The following is a 15,328-nucleotide window of genomic DNA, read 5'->3' as shown; positions in this document are numbered from 1 at the left end:
TAATATTTTAAATATTAATTAATATTAATTAATATAATTTATATTAATTTATATTTTTTATATTTAAAATATACATTTATATTAATTAATATTTTAAATATATTATTTTTAATTTAATTAATTTTTTTCAAACCAAGCAGGAATTTACTTAAAATTGTTTTTAAAAAGTCAAAATGTTGATGTTTACAAATAAAGTCTGTATAAAAAAAAACAAATAAAAAAAACAAAAACAAATTGAACCGAATCGTGACTCGTAAGCTGTGGTATGTACCGAACTGTGAATTTAGTGTACCGTTACGCCCCTAATTTATATAGTGACCATGTGCACATGCCACATTAGGAGGGTTAATAAGAAAATCATGGCTGTGTAAGTCACTCATCTAGACAGCGAGTTTGGAGAAACCAGTCGAGCTGCGGTGCTTATTACCTTCACTCATCCACGTGATCAATATCACTGACTCAGAGGGGATCGTATACGACGTCAATAAAAAATAAATTCATAAATAATAATAATAAAATCCCCAATGATGGGACCAGTGGCTCACTGGTTATAAATAACACCCTGTCGTCTCTTCTCTCACACTGTCTCAGTGATATTCACAACACTGTGGGGACCACACACACACACACACACACACACACACACACACACACACACACACACACACACACACACACAGAATGGTTTAGTGTAAATTGTAAGGCTTGATAGCGGATCCCAGCTGGTTTCTTTACTGGTCCATGCGGTAATCAAGATGGTGCAGGTTCTACTCACATAGGAGCTGGTTTTCACTGTAACCGGTTGCTAGGGTGTTGTTACCTGGTTACTGTGATTGCTACGTTATCCAAAATGTTGCTTAACAAATACTCTGGTTGCTAGGGAGCTCGAGGTGTTGCTAAGTGGTCCCAAGTGAGTTAGTAGCCGGTTGTTGTAATGTTACAACAGGGTTGCTATGGTGATCCAGGTGGTTGCTCTGTTATTGTATCCAATTCCTTCTGGTGTTCCAGGGTGTAGCTACATGGTAGGCATGCGGTTACTGTTAAGCTAGGAGCTGGTTGTTATGGCATTTCAGCTAGTTGTGCGTTTCAAGGTGGTCGCTATGGTATTGCAGGGTGTAACTCTGAGACTTGCTCGACTGTTGTGATGCTGTGCTAAGTGGTCAACAGTCAACTAGTAGCTGGTTATTATTGCTATGGTTGCTATGTTGCTATGGTGTTCGTGTTTATTTCACAGTAATGATGTATATTAGTTATTTAAATCGGTAGTTATTCTGGAAAATCGAGCTCTGAAATTCCAGGCTCAGTGGTTACTACGGTATTCCATTAAAATTCCAGCTGCATAATTTACGGCAATTATATGATGCTTTGCATATTAAATGTGGGAAGTGGCAGCTCCGTGGTTGAGATGTCGATCGAAAGGGTCGTGAGTTCAAGTCTCGGCGCCGCTAAGATAATGCTCCTGGGCCCTTGAGTGTGGCCCTTGAGCCTTAACTGCTCAGTTGCATAAATGAGATCATTGTTAAAGTGTCTCTGGGTAAGTGCATCTGCCAAATGCCATAAATGTCTTTTTTTTATAATCAAAATAAACACACAAGTCATTTTGGCCTGCACTGAAACTTGATACCTACAGTAGACGAAACTCTGTGCACAATCCCAACTGTATCATCAGGTTATTGTATGCAGTGACAAACACAAGCACAGAGACTGCAATCCACAAAATCACATCAGCATTAATTTTTATATAAAAGCACACACACAGAGAGAGAGAGAGAGAGAGAGAGAGAGAGAAACGTGTGGAACTTCTTTTCTCATTTATGTAAAGACAACAGAACCTTTATCCCTACTAAAAGCTTTCGCGCAGAATTTCTTTTATCGCCGCGGCTTCCGTGAAAAAACGCATTTCTAAAGAGACAATTCGAGCTGCTACGAGGAAACGGAGCCCACGTCCAATTTTCCTTCCTCCGCTCTTTTCCCTTCTTTTTTTTTCTCTCTGATGCCAATTCAATTAAGACTCAATTACATCTCCTAAATAAAAGCTGCTGCCACACATCATCAAGAGAGAAGGGGGTTGTTACAGACAGACAGAGAAAAATAAAAAAATTTGAGAGATGGAAAAACTATGTGAAAAACAGAAAGTGGAAAAGAGAGAAGGGAGACAAAAGAGACATATAGATAGCAACTGAAACAAGTAGACAAAGGAAAAGTGCATGAGAGAGAGAGAGAAAGAGAGAGAGCGAGCATAAAAGGCAGAAAAGGTCAAATAAACAGAGGAAAAGTGCATGATAGATAGATAGATAGATAGATAGATAGATAGATAGATAGATAGATAGATAGATAGATAGATAGATAGATAGATAGATAGATAGATAGATAGATAGATAGACAGACAGATAGACAGAGACAGATAGATAGACAGACAGAGACATGAGATGACAGTGTGGAAAAAGAGAGAACAAAAGGGGCAGAAATGTAGCTATAGAGACTATTTGATAGAGGAAAAGTGCATATGAGAGAGAGAGAGAGAGACGGATACAAAAATTGAAAAAGATTGGGAACGTATAAGTCAGAGAGACAGAAAGACTGAGAGACAGGTCAAGAAAAGAGATACAGAAATACAAAAAAGAAAGAGAGAAAGAGAAAGAGGAGACAAAAATATAAAAAGACAGAAGGACAGAGAGAAACAGAGGGAAGAGGTTATGCAAAGCTTTATATATACATATACGTATATATAGTGTGAGAGGAAAACAGAGGACGAGTGATTCAGGTTGTCGGCGTCTCTTTGAATATTAGCGGTGATGTGGGACGACTAGAGAAAGGTCAAGCAGTAAATTAAACACAAAGACAGAGAGAGACAGTCAGAGACAGTGAGGGACAGAGAGAGACAGTGAAAGACAGCGAGACAGCGAGAGAGGCGAGAGACAGACAGAGACAGACAGAGAGAGAGGAGACAGTGAAAGACAGAGAGAGACAGAGAAAGACAGAGAGAGAGAGACAGAGAGAGACAGTGAAAGAAAGTGAGAGACAGTGAGAGAGAGAGACAGTGAGAGACAGAGAGAGAGAGAGAGAGAGAGAGAGACAGAGAGACAGTGAAAGACAGCGAGAGACAGAGAGAGACAGTGAGAGACAGTGAGAGACAGTAAGAGACAGAGAGAGACAGAGAGAAAGAGGTCTGTGATTGGAGTAATAATGAAAGCACCTGCGTGGGTGAGACTTCAGCAGATTAACGCATTCGCAGACGCGATTGTAATAAGTTCACCTCCGTGAATAAGTTCGGCTCGTGTACCAAAACAATCATTAGCATTTGTGTGGGTTGTGTTTGCTTTTCTTGTCAACATGAGAAGCTTTGTTTGCTGTCCGTGTGTGTGTGTGTGTGTGTGTGTGTGTGTGTGTGTGTGTGTGTGTGTGTGTGTGTGTTAGAGCCTCTCCCCTGTGGCAGTGACTGATCTCGGATTAGACGGGAGGGCGTGTCTGCTGTGATCTCGGAGTGTGGAAATGAAGTGTAGTGCACGTAACGCGGTGCGGATCTTCCTGGTCTGCCCGCATACAATCAAGCCAGCCAGTGACTTAGTGAAATTGCATTAGTCGCACTTCCGCGGCTCTGATTAGAAACGGCTTGATGTGTCGCGTATTCGGTGCGGCTACGATGGAGAAGCCGAGAGGTACGGGGGCTTCGATAACGCCGAGCGTCCCAGTGGACTTGGATGCGTTTGCGCTCTGTGTTGTTTTCGTTATGCGGCGCGTTACACTGGAGAGCTGAGGTACACACACACACACACACACACACACACACACACACACACACACACAGCGCACTCATCTGAAGCATAAGGAACATCGGACTCGGGGTGTAAAGAGACGTGCGCTATAAACATACTTGCGTTGAGATTTACACCAAAATTCGGCTTAAACTCTGAAGCGGGAAGTCGTAAATTATATCAAGGCGAGAATTCAGCACAAGAACAAGAATCTGGCGATACGATGCGTATCGCGATACAGGGGGTCACGATACAGTATGTTGCGATACTGTAAGCAAGGAGATATATTGGGATGGTTGTTATTTCAGGATAGATTTTAGTAAAACTGTCATTAAGAACACACCGTTATATACAAACCTTAGCGAAAACGCATTTAACCAGAACGCAGTGGGATCTGCATCTTTACTTAATTACTTACATCTAAAATGACACTTCCAACCCTGATTCCTTGAACCCACCCATAAAACTGAAACCTGTGCCAGTCTTACGTGAATCCCATCTCAATGGCATCAAGATTTCAGCAATACATGAACACAATTAGCATCATTGTATCGAACATGGTCATTTTTCCAAATGATTTCTTTTAAAAACGTATGCACATAATGGCGATAACGAAACAGCTACCATGAATATTGTATACATTGTTCTTTTAACATCAATATTGCGTTTTTGAGAATCGGTACAGTATCGTTAAAGGAAAAACGTTAAAAAATATCGCGATGTATCAATGTTTTCTTAGACTCCTAGTATAAACTACAGCCATACTTTTAGTTTTTTGGTCTGTACTTATATACACTATATTTCCAAAAGTATTGGGACACCTGGTCATAAGTGCGGTATGTGATTTTTAAGCGTCGCATTCCACATTTAGTCTCAATTTGCTCTTCTAATTCCCTCCACTCTTTTGGGAAGATGTTCCACTAGATTTTGTAGTGTGTTTATAGATATTTGTGTTTATCAGCCACAAGAGTGTTATGAAAGGCAGGTATTGATGTAAGGGAAGGAGACCTGGGGTGCAGTCAGCGTTCACATTCATCCCAAAGGTGTTCAGTAGGGATGAGATCAGAGCTCTATAGCAGCAAGATCTTCCTCACCAAATCATGTAAACCAGATCTTCAAGGAGCTCACTTTGTGCACAGGGGAATCACCATGCTGGAACAGGTTTGGGTTTCCAAGTACAAATAAATGGCAAATTCTATTAAAGCGCATCTAAAGACAATTGAGCGCCTCTGGATTTGTGGTTACAGTTTGGAAAAGAACCACGTATAGCAGGAAAGGTCTGGTGTCCCAATACTTTTGCCAATATAGTGATCTCCTGTGGTATCAATCCTGAAAACACCCCTTTCAGGATTGATACCACAAAACAAAAACCAGGAATAATCCAGCTCCCATCATATATGATTTCAGGTACAACCTAAAACACCACACACACAACCTAAAACACACATACTCACACACACACACACACTACAAGGCCTCCAGACTTTTCCCCTCCTTCCAGCATCTCCAGTGTGATGAACAACAGAGCTGGCACTTAAAAGGAAAAAGGCAATTTAGTGCATTCAGGCAACACACTCCACAACCCACGAGCAGCTGCCAAGTCTTCTCAGCGCAGCATAAAGGTCAACAGGTGTGCACACACAAAACAGAGAGTGTGAGAGAGAAGTGTGTGTGTGTGTGTGTGTGTGCGCAGTCAGTGCTTTTTGGGCAGAAATCCACAGCTCTAATAAGACCAGGCCAACTCAATAATTCATGGAGTCCCCACCGTCTGGTTCCAATTCCGCTGCTGTGTCTTCATGTATGATTGGCTCCTAATGAGCTACGTCTATTATTCAAATTAATTGGAAGGGATAACGTCCCAGACGACGCCAGCAGACAGCCAGGGCCAAAGAGGGAACAGGTTGACAATCGCCGTCCACAGTGATAAATAAATAAATACAAATTAATATGTAAATGAAGCCGATCGAGGTGAATGAATTATTGAGCGTGCGCCGGAAGACGGATGTGACGGAAAACCTAGCGCGCAAATCGTTTCATCATCACAGCACCGAGAACACAAAACACCTTTCATACTTGTCATTGTGCTCTACTAGACTACGGATAAATAAAATTATCTATGATTTATTCATTCATACATACAGGGTTTTTTTTGTTTGTTTGTTTTTTAAATCAACAAACTATATGAACAAAAGCGTTTTTGAACTTGGAATCGCAACGATTCAAACTTAAGAGCTGCTTTACATGGTTTGGAGAGGAAGATCTCGAGTTAGGGGGCTCTGATCTCATCCCTATTGAACACCTTCGGGATGAATGTGAACGCTGACTGCACCCTGGCCTACGAACATCCTTGTTGCTGATGAGCACAAACGTCCACAAGCACGCTCTAAAGTCTAGTGGAACGTCTTCCCAGAAGAACGGAGAGAATTTCAACTGCTCGAAAAGCTCATACCGTAAACTTTCTACACAATTACACACCGATTAAAATCATTTGGTCGCCTGCCAATCGAATAAAATCGGTACATGCTTTCTAAACATCCCATTCCACTTCATTCCAAAAGGTGTTCAATTGGGTTGAGACCAATCAAGATCTTCCCCTCAAACACATGTGAAGCATATCTTCACGGAGCTGGCTTTATGCACAGGTACATTGTCATTGGGTCTCCTAGATCTAGTGAAGGAGGAATTTCATGCTCCCGCATCCGAAGACGTCCTAAATGACTGTGTGCCTCCACCTTTGTTGTAAATGTAAGGGTGAGAATCACACATGGCTGGAAAAGTGAGGTGCCCAAATACTTCAGTCTATGAAATGTTTGAACGTAGACAACGTGAGGGGACACGTTTTCATGTGCTTATATTATATCCCATGGAAAAGTAAGAACGCTATCTACCTTCTACATACGTTTCTTCAACCAACAGTTTGTAGGATGGGTTGCTATCAAACAGCTGGGCATCTAAAAACTAACAATGAGGTGAAGTTCAGACAATTTTCTACTCGCCAATATTTTAAAATATGTAAATGGTGGTTTTTACCCGGTGTCTGTTTTCACTCCTATGATTACTGTCTCACAGCACACCTCCGTTTGACTCGTTTCACAAAGCTTAATAAAAGCCTCCGTTCCCAATCAAACACTTATTCCACTAAACGCTTCTTTTTCTAATCAGCAATGGGCAGTTAAACTGCTCTCAACAGCCCTCTGATTTGGTAGATTGTGTGTGTGTGTGAAGGTGGTCCATCTATCACTCACCCACCCGGCCACTAGCGTCCTCCTTTCCCTCCATTCTTACACCCTCCATCTCGCCCCTCCAATCACCCCAACACAGATTAAAGGTAAACATGCCTGTGACAGCTGCAATGACAGCCTCGCTGCTGATTAAAATTAGCACAGGTTGGGAAAACACACACACACACACACACGCACACACGAATCTCTTTTCTTCAGTACTTGATTAGGTGTGTGCCCTCTGTCAAATAACAGCAAAGACAACCCAACCTCCTATTTACATAGAAAACACCACAAAGGATTGAACAAACTACTTCCTTTTATACTGTGAACACAAAAAAAGGGGGGGTTATTATTGCAATTTCTTGGCAACCCGCAATTAAAAATTGAGCAAAAACATGTGTGTGTGTGTGTGTGTGTGTGTGTGTGTGTGTGTGTGTGTGTGTGTGTGTGTGTGTATATATATATATATATATATATATATATATATATATATATATATATATATATATATACGATAATTCAATTCATTACAACATATCCGGTCATCTAAAAATGTACACATATATGCACACACTATATTGCCGAAAGTATTGGCACACCCGCCCTTTCCTGCTATATCTGTTTCTTTTCCAAACTGTTACCACAAATCTGGAGGCGCTCGATTGTGCATTTAGATGCGCTTTAACAGAATTTTGCGTTCACTTGAACTTGAACTTGAAAACCCAAACCTGTTCCAGCATGGTGATGAGCTCCTTGAAGATCTGGTTTACATGATTTGGAGAGGAAGATCTTGCTTCTATAGAGCTCTGATCTCATCCCTACTGAACACCTTTGGGATGAATGTGAACGCTGACTGCACCCCAGGTCTCCTCACCTACATCAGTACCTGCCTTTAATAACACCCTTGTGGCGGCTGATCACAAATATCCATAAGTCTAGTGGAACATCTTCCCAGAAGAGTGGAGGGAATTAGAAGAGCAAATTCCACACTAAATGTGGAAAATAATGCTCCAAAAAAAAAAAATATATATATATATATATATATTATTAATATATTATATTATATATTCAAATAAAAGAATTGTGCCTGTTGGCTCTGAAATTCTTCTGAGGACCAAGATATTTGGATTCGGGCATAGACAGAGCTTTTTGACCAAGAGAATGGGTAGAAAAACTCGACCGGATGTTTTCCAGATGAGATCGAAAATGCTTATTTGGTTTTCCCACTGGATTAAACTAAAGTTAAAAAGTGGAAAAACGACGTTCAGCTCTGGGGCTGAAATTCCTTCTCGTAAAAATTCCTTCGTTTCTTCGGAAACATTGCGGATTTAAAATGGTACAGAAAACTTTCCCAAGTGTGTGCAGAAATCGCAAAAAAACCCCACAAAAGGACAAACAATAATAATAATAACCCATGGAACCAGGGTTCCGTAAACGATGAGATCCTGAGGTCCCTGAAAGTGCAGGTTATAATAGTGGTTGAAAAGAAAACGTTGCCATTTCTGCAATTCAATTGCTCTTTTTCAATATGATCCGTTTCCGACGTTGCCAGATATGATACGCAAGGGATAATCCACAATTTCGTGTGATAGGAATTGTCCTTCTTTAATGGTTACAGGTGCTTATAAAGCAGCACATTTATTTCATTCATATCAACACTGATTATAAGATCTGTTTGTTCAATGCTTGGAACTGGAATCTTCTTTCCAGCCAATCAGAAGCTGGTATTGACAGACCGACCATGGTTTAATAATTAATCGTTGTATCCAGTAAATAAACACCATTTCTCTTACATTAGCACATAGCGATCATAATCCTTTACTGTATGTATTAAACAAATCAATATATCAATTTAATTGCCCCAAAGCAGCTTTACAGAAATAAATCGAATGAATAGAAAATATGAATCTATATATTAGTCCTTATATGTTCACAGGCATCGACTCAGAACTCATAACCTGTCTGTGTTTGACAAGACGTTTTCGCTTGTGATCGTCCCGTGAGGAACGTCCGAGCGAGCCGCTCACCGTCTGGCCGTGACGATCGCGATGCCGCGAGGGTGCTGAATAAAAAAGCACTTTTATATTTGTTTTCATTTTATTTAAAAAAAATAATAAAACGCACTTGAAATGAAGTGTTTGAATGTTTTTTTTTTCACTTGTAATTGCATTGGCAGGCAGCCAGGGGTCACCATAAACTACAAACTGCTCCTTTAAAAAATTTAAATAAAAATTGTCCAGACTGATCAATCATTAAATCCGAGGTTGTGAAAGCAGGTGATGTTGGGAATATAAACGCTTTCCCATATGTCTATGTCATATGTCTGATGCGAGTTCCCCGAGTTACGAACGTCCATACAGTGGAGATACAGTGAGCGATTGTGAAGAGGATGTTTTCCTCAATGTGTGTGTGTCGTTTGTGAGAGTGTGTTGTTTAAGAGAGGGCACAATTATCAAAGTCAATCAGCAGCCATTGTATCCTGAGAAATCTTCACACGCGTCTCGGCCACACCTCCTGCTCGAGGTAAACTGGTGACCCTTTCTTCTTTTATCGTCTTCCGGGCTCATCGTTGGCCGTCAAAAAAAAAAAAAAAAAAAAAAAGCGCCTTGATTGTGTGTCATTTATGCCAACAATTACAGCCTAACAATGCTTTCTGTCCCGCTTCTCCTCTCTGTTTCACTTTCTCTCAGAAAGGCTTGATTGCACACTGTCTCTCGCCTTCATCAACAGAGAAAGAGAGAGAGAAAGAGAAAGGGGGAGGCTGAGAAACATCAATGCATCAATCCCGAGGCCAACTGTTGGGAGATGTGGATCAATCAAATCGCAAACAAAAGGTAGAATATGAGCGAGAGAGAGAAAGATGAAGAACGAGTTTAAGGCCTCGCTGCAGGAGCTCCGGCGGTACAGAGTTTTACGGAGAAGCAAAAGACCGTAATAAAACACAAACAAAGCTGATATTTTCAATCTAATTAACTCTTAAATAAAGAACAGATTGCGCCCGATGGCACATGGGTTTAAGAGCCAACAATGCACTTTCTCTTCTCCTACAATAATCTCCATCTGTGAGCCAAGAAACATCCCCATCAGAAAAACAGGCAGAGGTGGAATGATTGTTAGAGGAGTAACAGATGAATCTACCCTTCCGTCTAGAAAATTTAGCTTCCACCTGGTCCACCTTTGTATCAGAACCAGCATTGACTTCTTTAACCATCTGAGCTTCAGTAACAAGAGCTGCAGTTTCTGCCCCGGTCGTCTAGACGGTCACAATTTGTCAAATCCTTACGCCCACCCATTTTTCCTGCTTCCAACACGTCAAATTTGAGGACAAAAATGTCTACTGCCTAATGTATCTTTTCCGTCTTGCCATTTCCGTTAACGTTACTGACCCACTATTCAATAAATATTGATGAAGAAAGAAAGCGAGGGAGAAAACGGAGACGGAACGAGTGAAATCAGGCCTGGTGATGAGGACGAGTCTCTGAAGAGAATAAACGTGCGTACTTTTTTTTTTTTTTTTTTTTTAACTCCACACGGCCGTTTAATTCTCATGCGATTATTGACTTTTCTGCAGACAAAGTTCAATTTAATTTCAGGCACCAATTATTTATATAATAAATCATAATAGCGAGGTTAGCGCAAGTTGGGTATCGATCGACTCGTTCCCTGTTTTTTTTTTTTTTTACGTGCATGATGTGAAAATGATCGGGTGCACTGGTATAAGAGCACACACCAGCTACTGTGTGCTTCTTTTCTATAGTCTGTAGGGAAGGACCAGAGTATTGGCATTGTGTAGTGCTCGGAAATCAGATATTTATTACGTGGAGAGAACTCGACCGCCTGAAGCGGATCGATGTTCGCAATAAAAACACGGCCGTGGTACGAAACGCGATGAAAAATACAAAAAAATAAAAACAATCGGTTAAATCGGATTTTGGCGATCCTTCGGCGTGTCCGTCGCCTTTTGTTTTTTCCCGGATACTCGTTACCCGCACAGGCCACGTTTAGAACAATTTTTACCCAGCGACCCGACGTTCGAGAACGGCTAAACGTTTGTGTGTTTCTATTACTATGAAATAAAGTCTGATGACAGCTACTCCCCATGCGATCCCTTAATCTACCTCTCTTACATCTTACACCACACACACACACACACACACACCTTTCCACCGGTGAGACACTTTTCCATTTGCACCTCTCCTGCTCCATTGTGCTTCACGAGACTGACGGAAAACATCGCTTGCTCTCCCGCGGTCCGTTCTCTCGACCCTGCCGAAACACAATTTCCCTTCTCTCCAGGGAACGGAGCTATTATGCATAAACGAGATTGTTAATACAGAGTTCTGGCTCTGGCTTTGTCGTGTTTAACGCTCTCTACGGCCTGGAGCGTAGAGGTACAGGTAGTTTTTACGGTCCTACGATGACTATAGAGATACGATCGTAAAAAATATTTTTTCCAGGCGAACGTAGAAGCGTATACGCGGAAGGAAAACGCTGGGGTGATGCCAGGAAGATGCGCGATGCCTTCCTCTCACCAGAGGTCGGCAGAGTTCAGTCGTCTCGCTGTTAGAGCTCGTATTCTTTTCCTACGTTTTTTTTGTTGTTTTTGCCAAATCTTAGTTCTTGTCTTTTTTTTTTTTATCGGTGTCGTCGGGCAGTGAAACGGAGCGCACTGATTAGTCTCATCAGCTGCAAGTGTGCTTCTTACCATTCGTTTCACTTGGCTCCGCCCTCCATTTGCAAACGGTGATTTGTCAAATCGCAATACATCCATCGTAACTCGGGGCCTTCTGTACCTGTATACACTGGTTCTCTATTTACCTCTTTATTAGGGAGGTTGTAGCTCAGTCGTTAAGGCTCTGGGTTACTGATCAGAATGTCGGAGGTTCAAGCCCAAGTATACCCAAGCTTCCACTCTTGGGGCCCCTGAGCAAGGCCCTTAACCCTCTGTGCTTCAGGGGTGCTGCATCATGGCTGAGGCTTCATGCTGACCACCAGCTTCTTAACATCTCTGTGATATGTGAAGGAAGGATTTCACTGTGCTGTAATGTACATAATACAAGTTTATATATATATATATATATATATATATATATATATATATATATATATATATATATATATATATATATATATATACACAGCGGTGCTGAATTCTGATTGGTTGTTTTTAATTTAATTAATTAATTTGAGGGGTAAGAGCTTTGCTCAAGGAGCTTAGTGTTGTTGGGATTTGAACTCATGACCTTCCGTTCCAAAATGTCTTCCAAAAACAACGCCGCGTTTTGAGTCGCCGCCTTGACGTTTTCCTAGAGCCGGAAAGTAAACAAACGGCGTCTTGCATTTTGCACGTGCATGGGACAGGGACGTGAGCGTTTAATTTTTATATATATATGTGGGTGAGCAACCTTTGGGAAAAGATTCAAAACAAAAGTGTTTCTAGGAGCGTTTTTAGGCAGTAATTTATACAGATTAGTGTAGACGTAGCCTAAAACCCTGAGCTAAAGCCTGAACTTTGCTTTTTCTGACATCTCTCTGTCCCTCTAACTGGTCTCTGAGCTTTCTATGGCTAATCAGCCTGGATCTGGAACAGGTACAGATGTCTCACTGGCTCAGTTTTAGAAAACATAAAAATGGCTGAATTACAGGTTTTTTGTTCTTGTTTTTTTTAATACAGTAGGTTTGGGGCGTAGTGAAGCACCGGTTAGTGAATGAAAGGTGGAACAGTGAAAAATGGGTGCCAAGAATATCACTGTACTGCTGTGAAGTACGTAAAAAAAAAAGCCATATACAACAGCGCTGCTGAATTCTGATTGGCCCGTTTTCTTTCAGCTGTATATACCCCCCTTATGATGTCATTATTACATATGAGTAGCGTGGAGGCTCCACGCCGTCCTTTCGGCGCTCCCTTCTTCTCGCCAGCTTTGTACGGAGAAGTGAAACGAGACCGCCATCTCATTCTCCATTATCCTGCGTGCTTCAAACGTCGAGTGCCACGTCTGAAGAATGGTGCAGGATAAGGAGGGAGAGGAATAGAAATGCAGATGTGCCCACATGTTGAGCCGTAATGAAGCCCTCGGATGGAAGTTGCGGATTAATTGAACTGTATAAGTCATGCTCGAGCTGAGGAGGCTGTAATTAAGCTTCAGAGGCTCGTGTGTGTTTTTATAATAACTACCACAGCGGTGCCTTCACACAGTCCCGGGGGGGAAGAGAGAGAAACCGAGAGAGAGAAGAATAGGGGGGAAAAAAAAGAAAAAAGAATAGTGTGATATGACACACACACCATTTTGCCCACACAGGAACTGATTAAATTTTCCATTATTCATGATGTTGATCTCAGGACGTGTAGATTTTACTCCATCACATTGGAGATGAAGCACAAAATACAACATATTCGATTGCAATGTATAACAAAGGCACGGTTGTACCACCTGCCATGTATGTGAGAAATAACACACGACAGACCCTGCGGTTACAGACCCTAGAATAATGTCATACAGCATGGCAAGGATCAGAGCATATATCAGCAGGACAAAAAGACACGTCGCTGCCAGGTTTCCTTTTGTGTAGCGACGTTTCAAAAGAGCCGGAAAGTAAATATACGCGGGTCGAATCATCTTCTTTTTGGGATTTGAACTCATGACCTGATCCAGAGTCCAAACACTTGATTACTGAGCTATGACTTTCCTTTTTAAAGACAACTCTGTCCCTTTATCTGGTCTCTAAGCTTTTTTGGGCCTGAATATGGAACATAAAAAAAAAATAAAGGGCACAAAAGCCTCATAATAAAGTGGCTGAATTACAGAGTTTTGGATTTGAGCACCGGGTAGTGAATGAAAGGTAGAGCAGGGAGGAAGTGAGCAGGAAGGATCATACACCTGTGTTGGATTTTTATAAGTGAGAGTTCTCTGTTTTGTTAAAGAGAAGAAGAGATGAAAGGCTTGAGAGACGAGAGCTCAGAGAGAGAGAGAGAAAGAGAGAGAGAGAGAGAGAGACGGACACGGAGCTGTGGATCCGCCAGCGTTCCGAAATACAAAGACTTTCGCAGATGCTTCCCGGTTTCCTCTTTCCCTGGAACCTTCAAACAAACACGTAGATCTTTTACAGTATTTCCCAAAGTCCTCGGTTCGGTCGGTTATAATAATACATTGCGGTTGAATAATAAAAAAAACAGCCGGAGAGCGTTGCTTGGATAAAACGCACACGAGGCTATTCAGCGTGCTCGAGGTTCTTCTACTGTGGGCTTAATTAAAGCCTGTGGGTGGGAAGGGAAAAAAAAAAACGTTTCTCCGCCCGGTCTCGAGTCCTACTTCTAATCTCTGGTCTTCAGAAACCCTTGAATGGTTCTCGTGACGGCGGGACGAAAACAATGACTTTTTTTTTCTGCGTTACATCTTTTCCTTATAGCGCTCGCTAAACTTATTTCGCTTTTTAAATGATTTCGGTCCTTCAATCTTCTTTCCCGCTATTCACCACTCAGACTGAGGGGCCCGACGCTCGCTTTTGTGACGGCCTAAATGAAACGGGGGAAATCTCATCTCCTCTTTATAATGCTTCCAACCGCTCAACCGTACAAATAGTTCTTTTTTTTTATCTTCTGTTTCATAAAAAAATAAAAAATAAAAAAAATTTGCAACTTTTGTTGTTTTGTATTAATCGTTGCATTCCGCTCGTGCGCACGTTTTCGTGACATCGGCGATCTTATGAAATACGATGAAAAGGGCGGCAGGTGAGAGAGAGATTATCGAACCGCTCTGTAGAGGGACGAACCTCTGGAATACTTTGCCGAGCTGGATTCGCTCGTTAGGCTCGTTAGGTACAGAGCTACAAAACGGTGCTGTTGAATTGAAATCCTCGAATCTGATTGGTCAGAAGTTGATCTGCACGGTCCTGTGGCAACATCGCAAATCGCAGGAGAAGAAAAAATGGGTGTAGTTAAAGAAACGGTAAGGTTCTTCGTCTTTGGTTTTATGGACGGAGTCTCCAGAGTTGAGGCTTTTTAACCAGGGGGCGGGTCTAGATAATTCTTTCTGGGGTGGCATGAGAATTACAAAGGGGCACACATTTATATTGGTCTATAAAAATTAAATAAACACTGAGTGTGATTGAATTTATCTGAAGCTGATATGTGGATTGGAAAGACAAACTTTTGTGTTTAAGTCTATGCCAAGTTTAATTTACTATAAAAGGCAAACAATGTAAATTATATGTAGATACAAATCTAAAAAAAAAAACATCCTACAAATACATACACCATATTTAAATCAGAATATCGACAGACACCGGAAAAATCTTTTTTTTTTTTTTTGGCCACGTGACATCACTTGTCAAAAGTTCGACAATCCTGAA

At 41.3% G+C, this 15,328-nt stretch overlaps 1 protein-coding gene across 2 annotated transcripts in view; it reads right to left on the bottom strand.

Moving 5' to 3' along the window:
* exoc4 (exocyst complex component 4) overlaps nucleotides 1-15,328 on the bottom strand; it is a 142,254-nt gene that overhangs the window by 84,251 nt on the left and 42,675 nt on the right. The gene's annotated exons all lie outside the window — the stretch shown is intronic.

Source organism: Silurus meridionalis, chromosome 18 (genome assembly GCF_014805685.1).
Source record: "Silurus meridionalis isolate SWU-2019-XX chromosome 18, ASM1480568v1, whole genome shotgun sequence".
Lineage (NCBI taxonomy): Eukaryota > Metazoa > Chordata > Actinopteri > Siluriformes > Siluridae > Silurus > Silurus meridionalis.
This window is presented reverse-complemented; position numbering and strand designations above follow the sequence as displayed.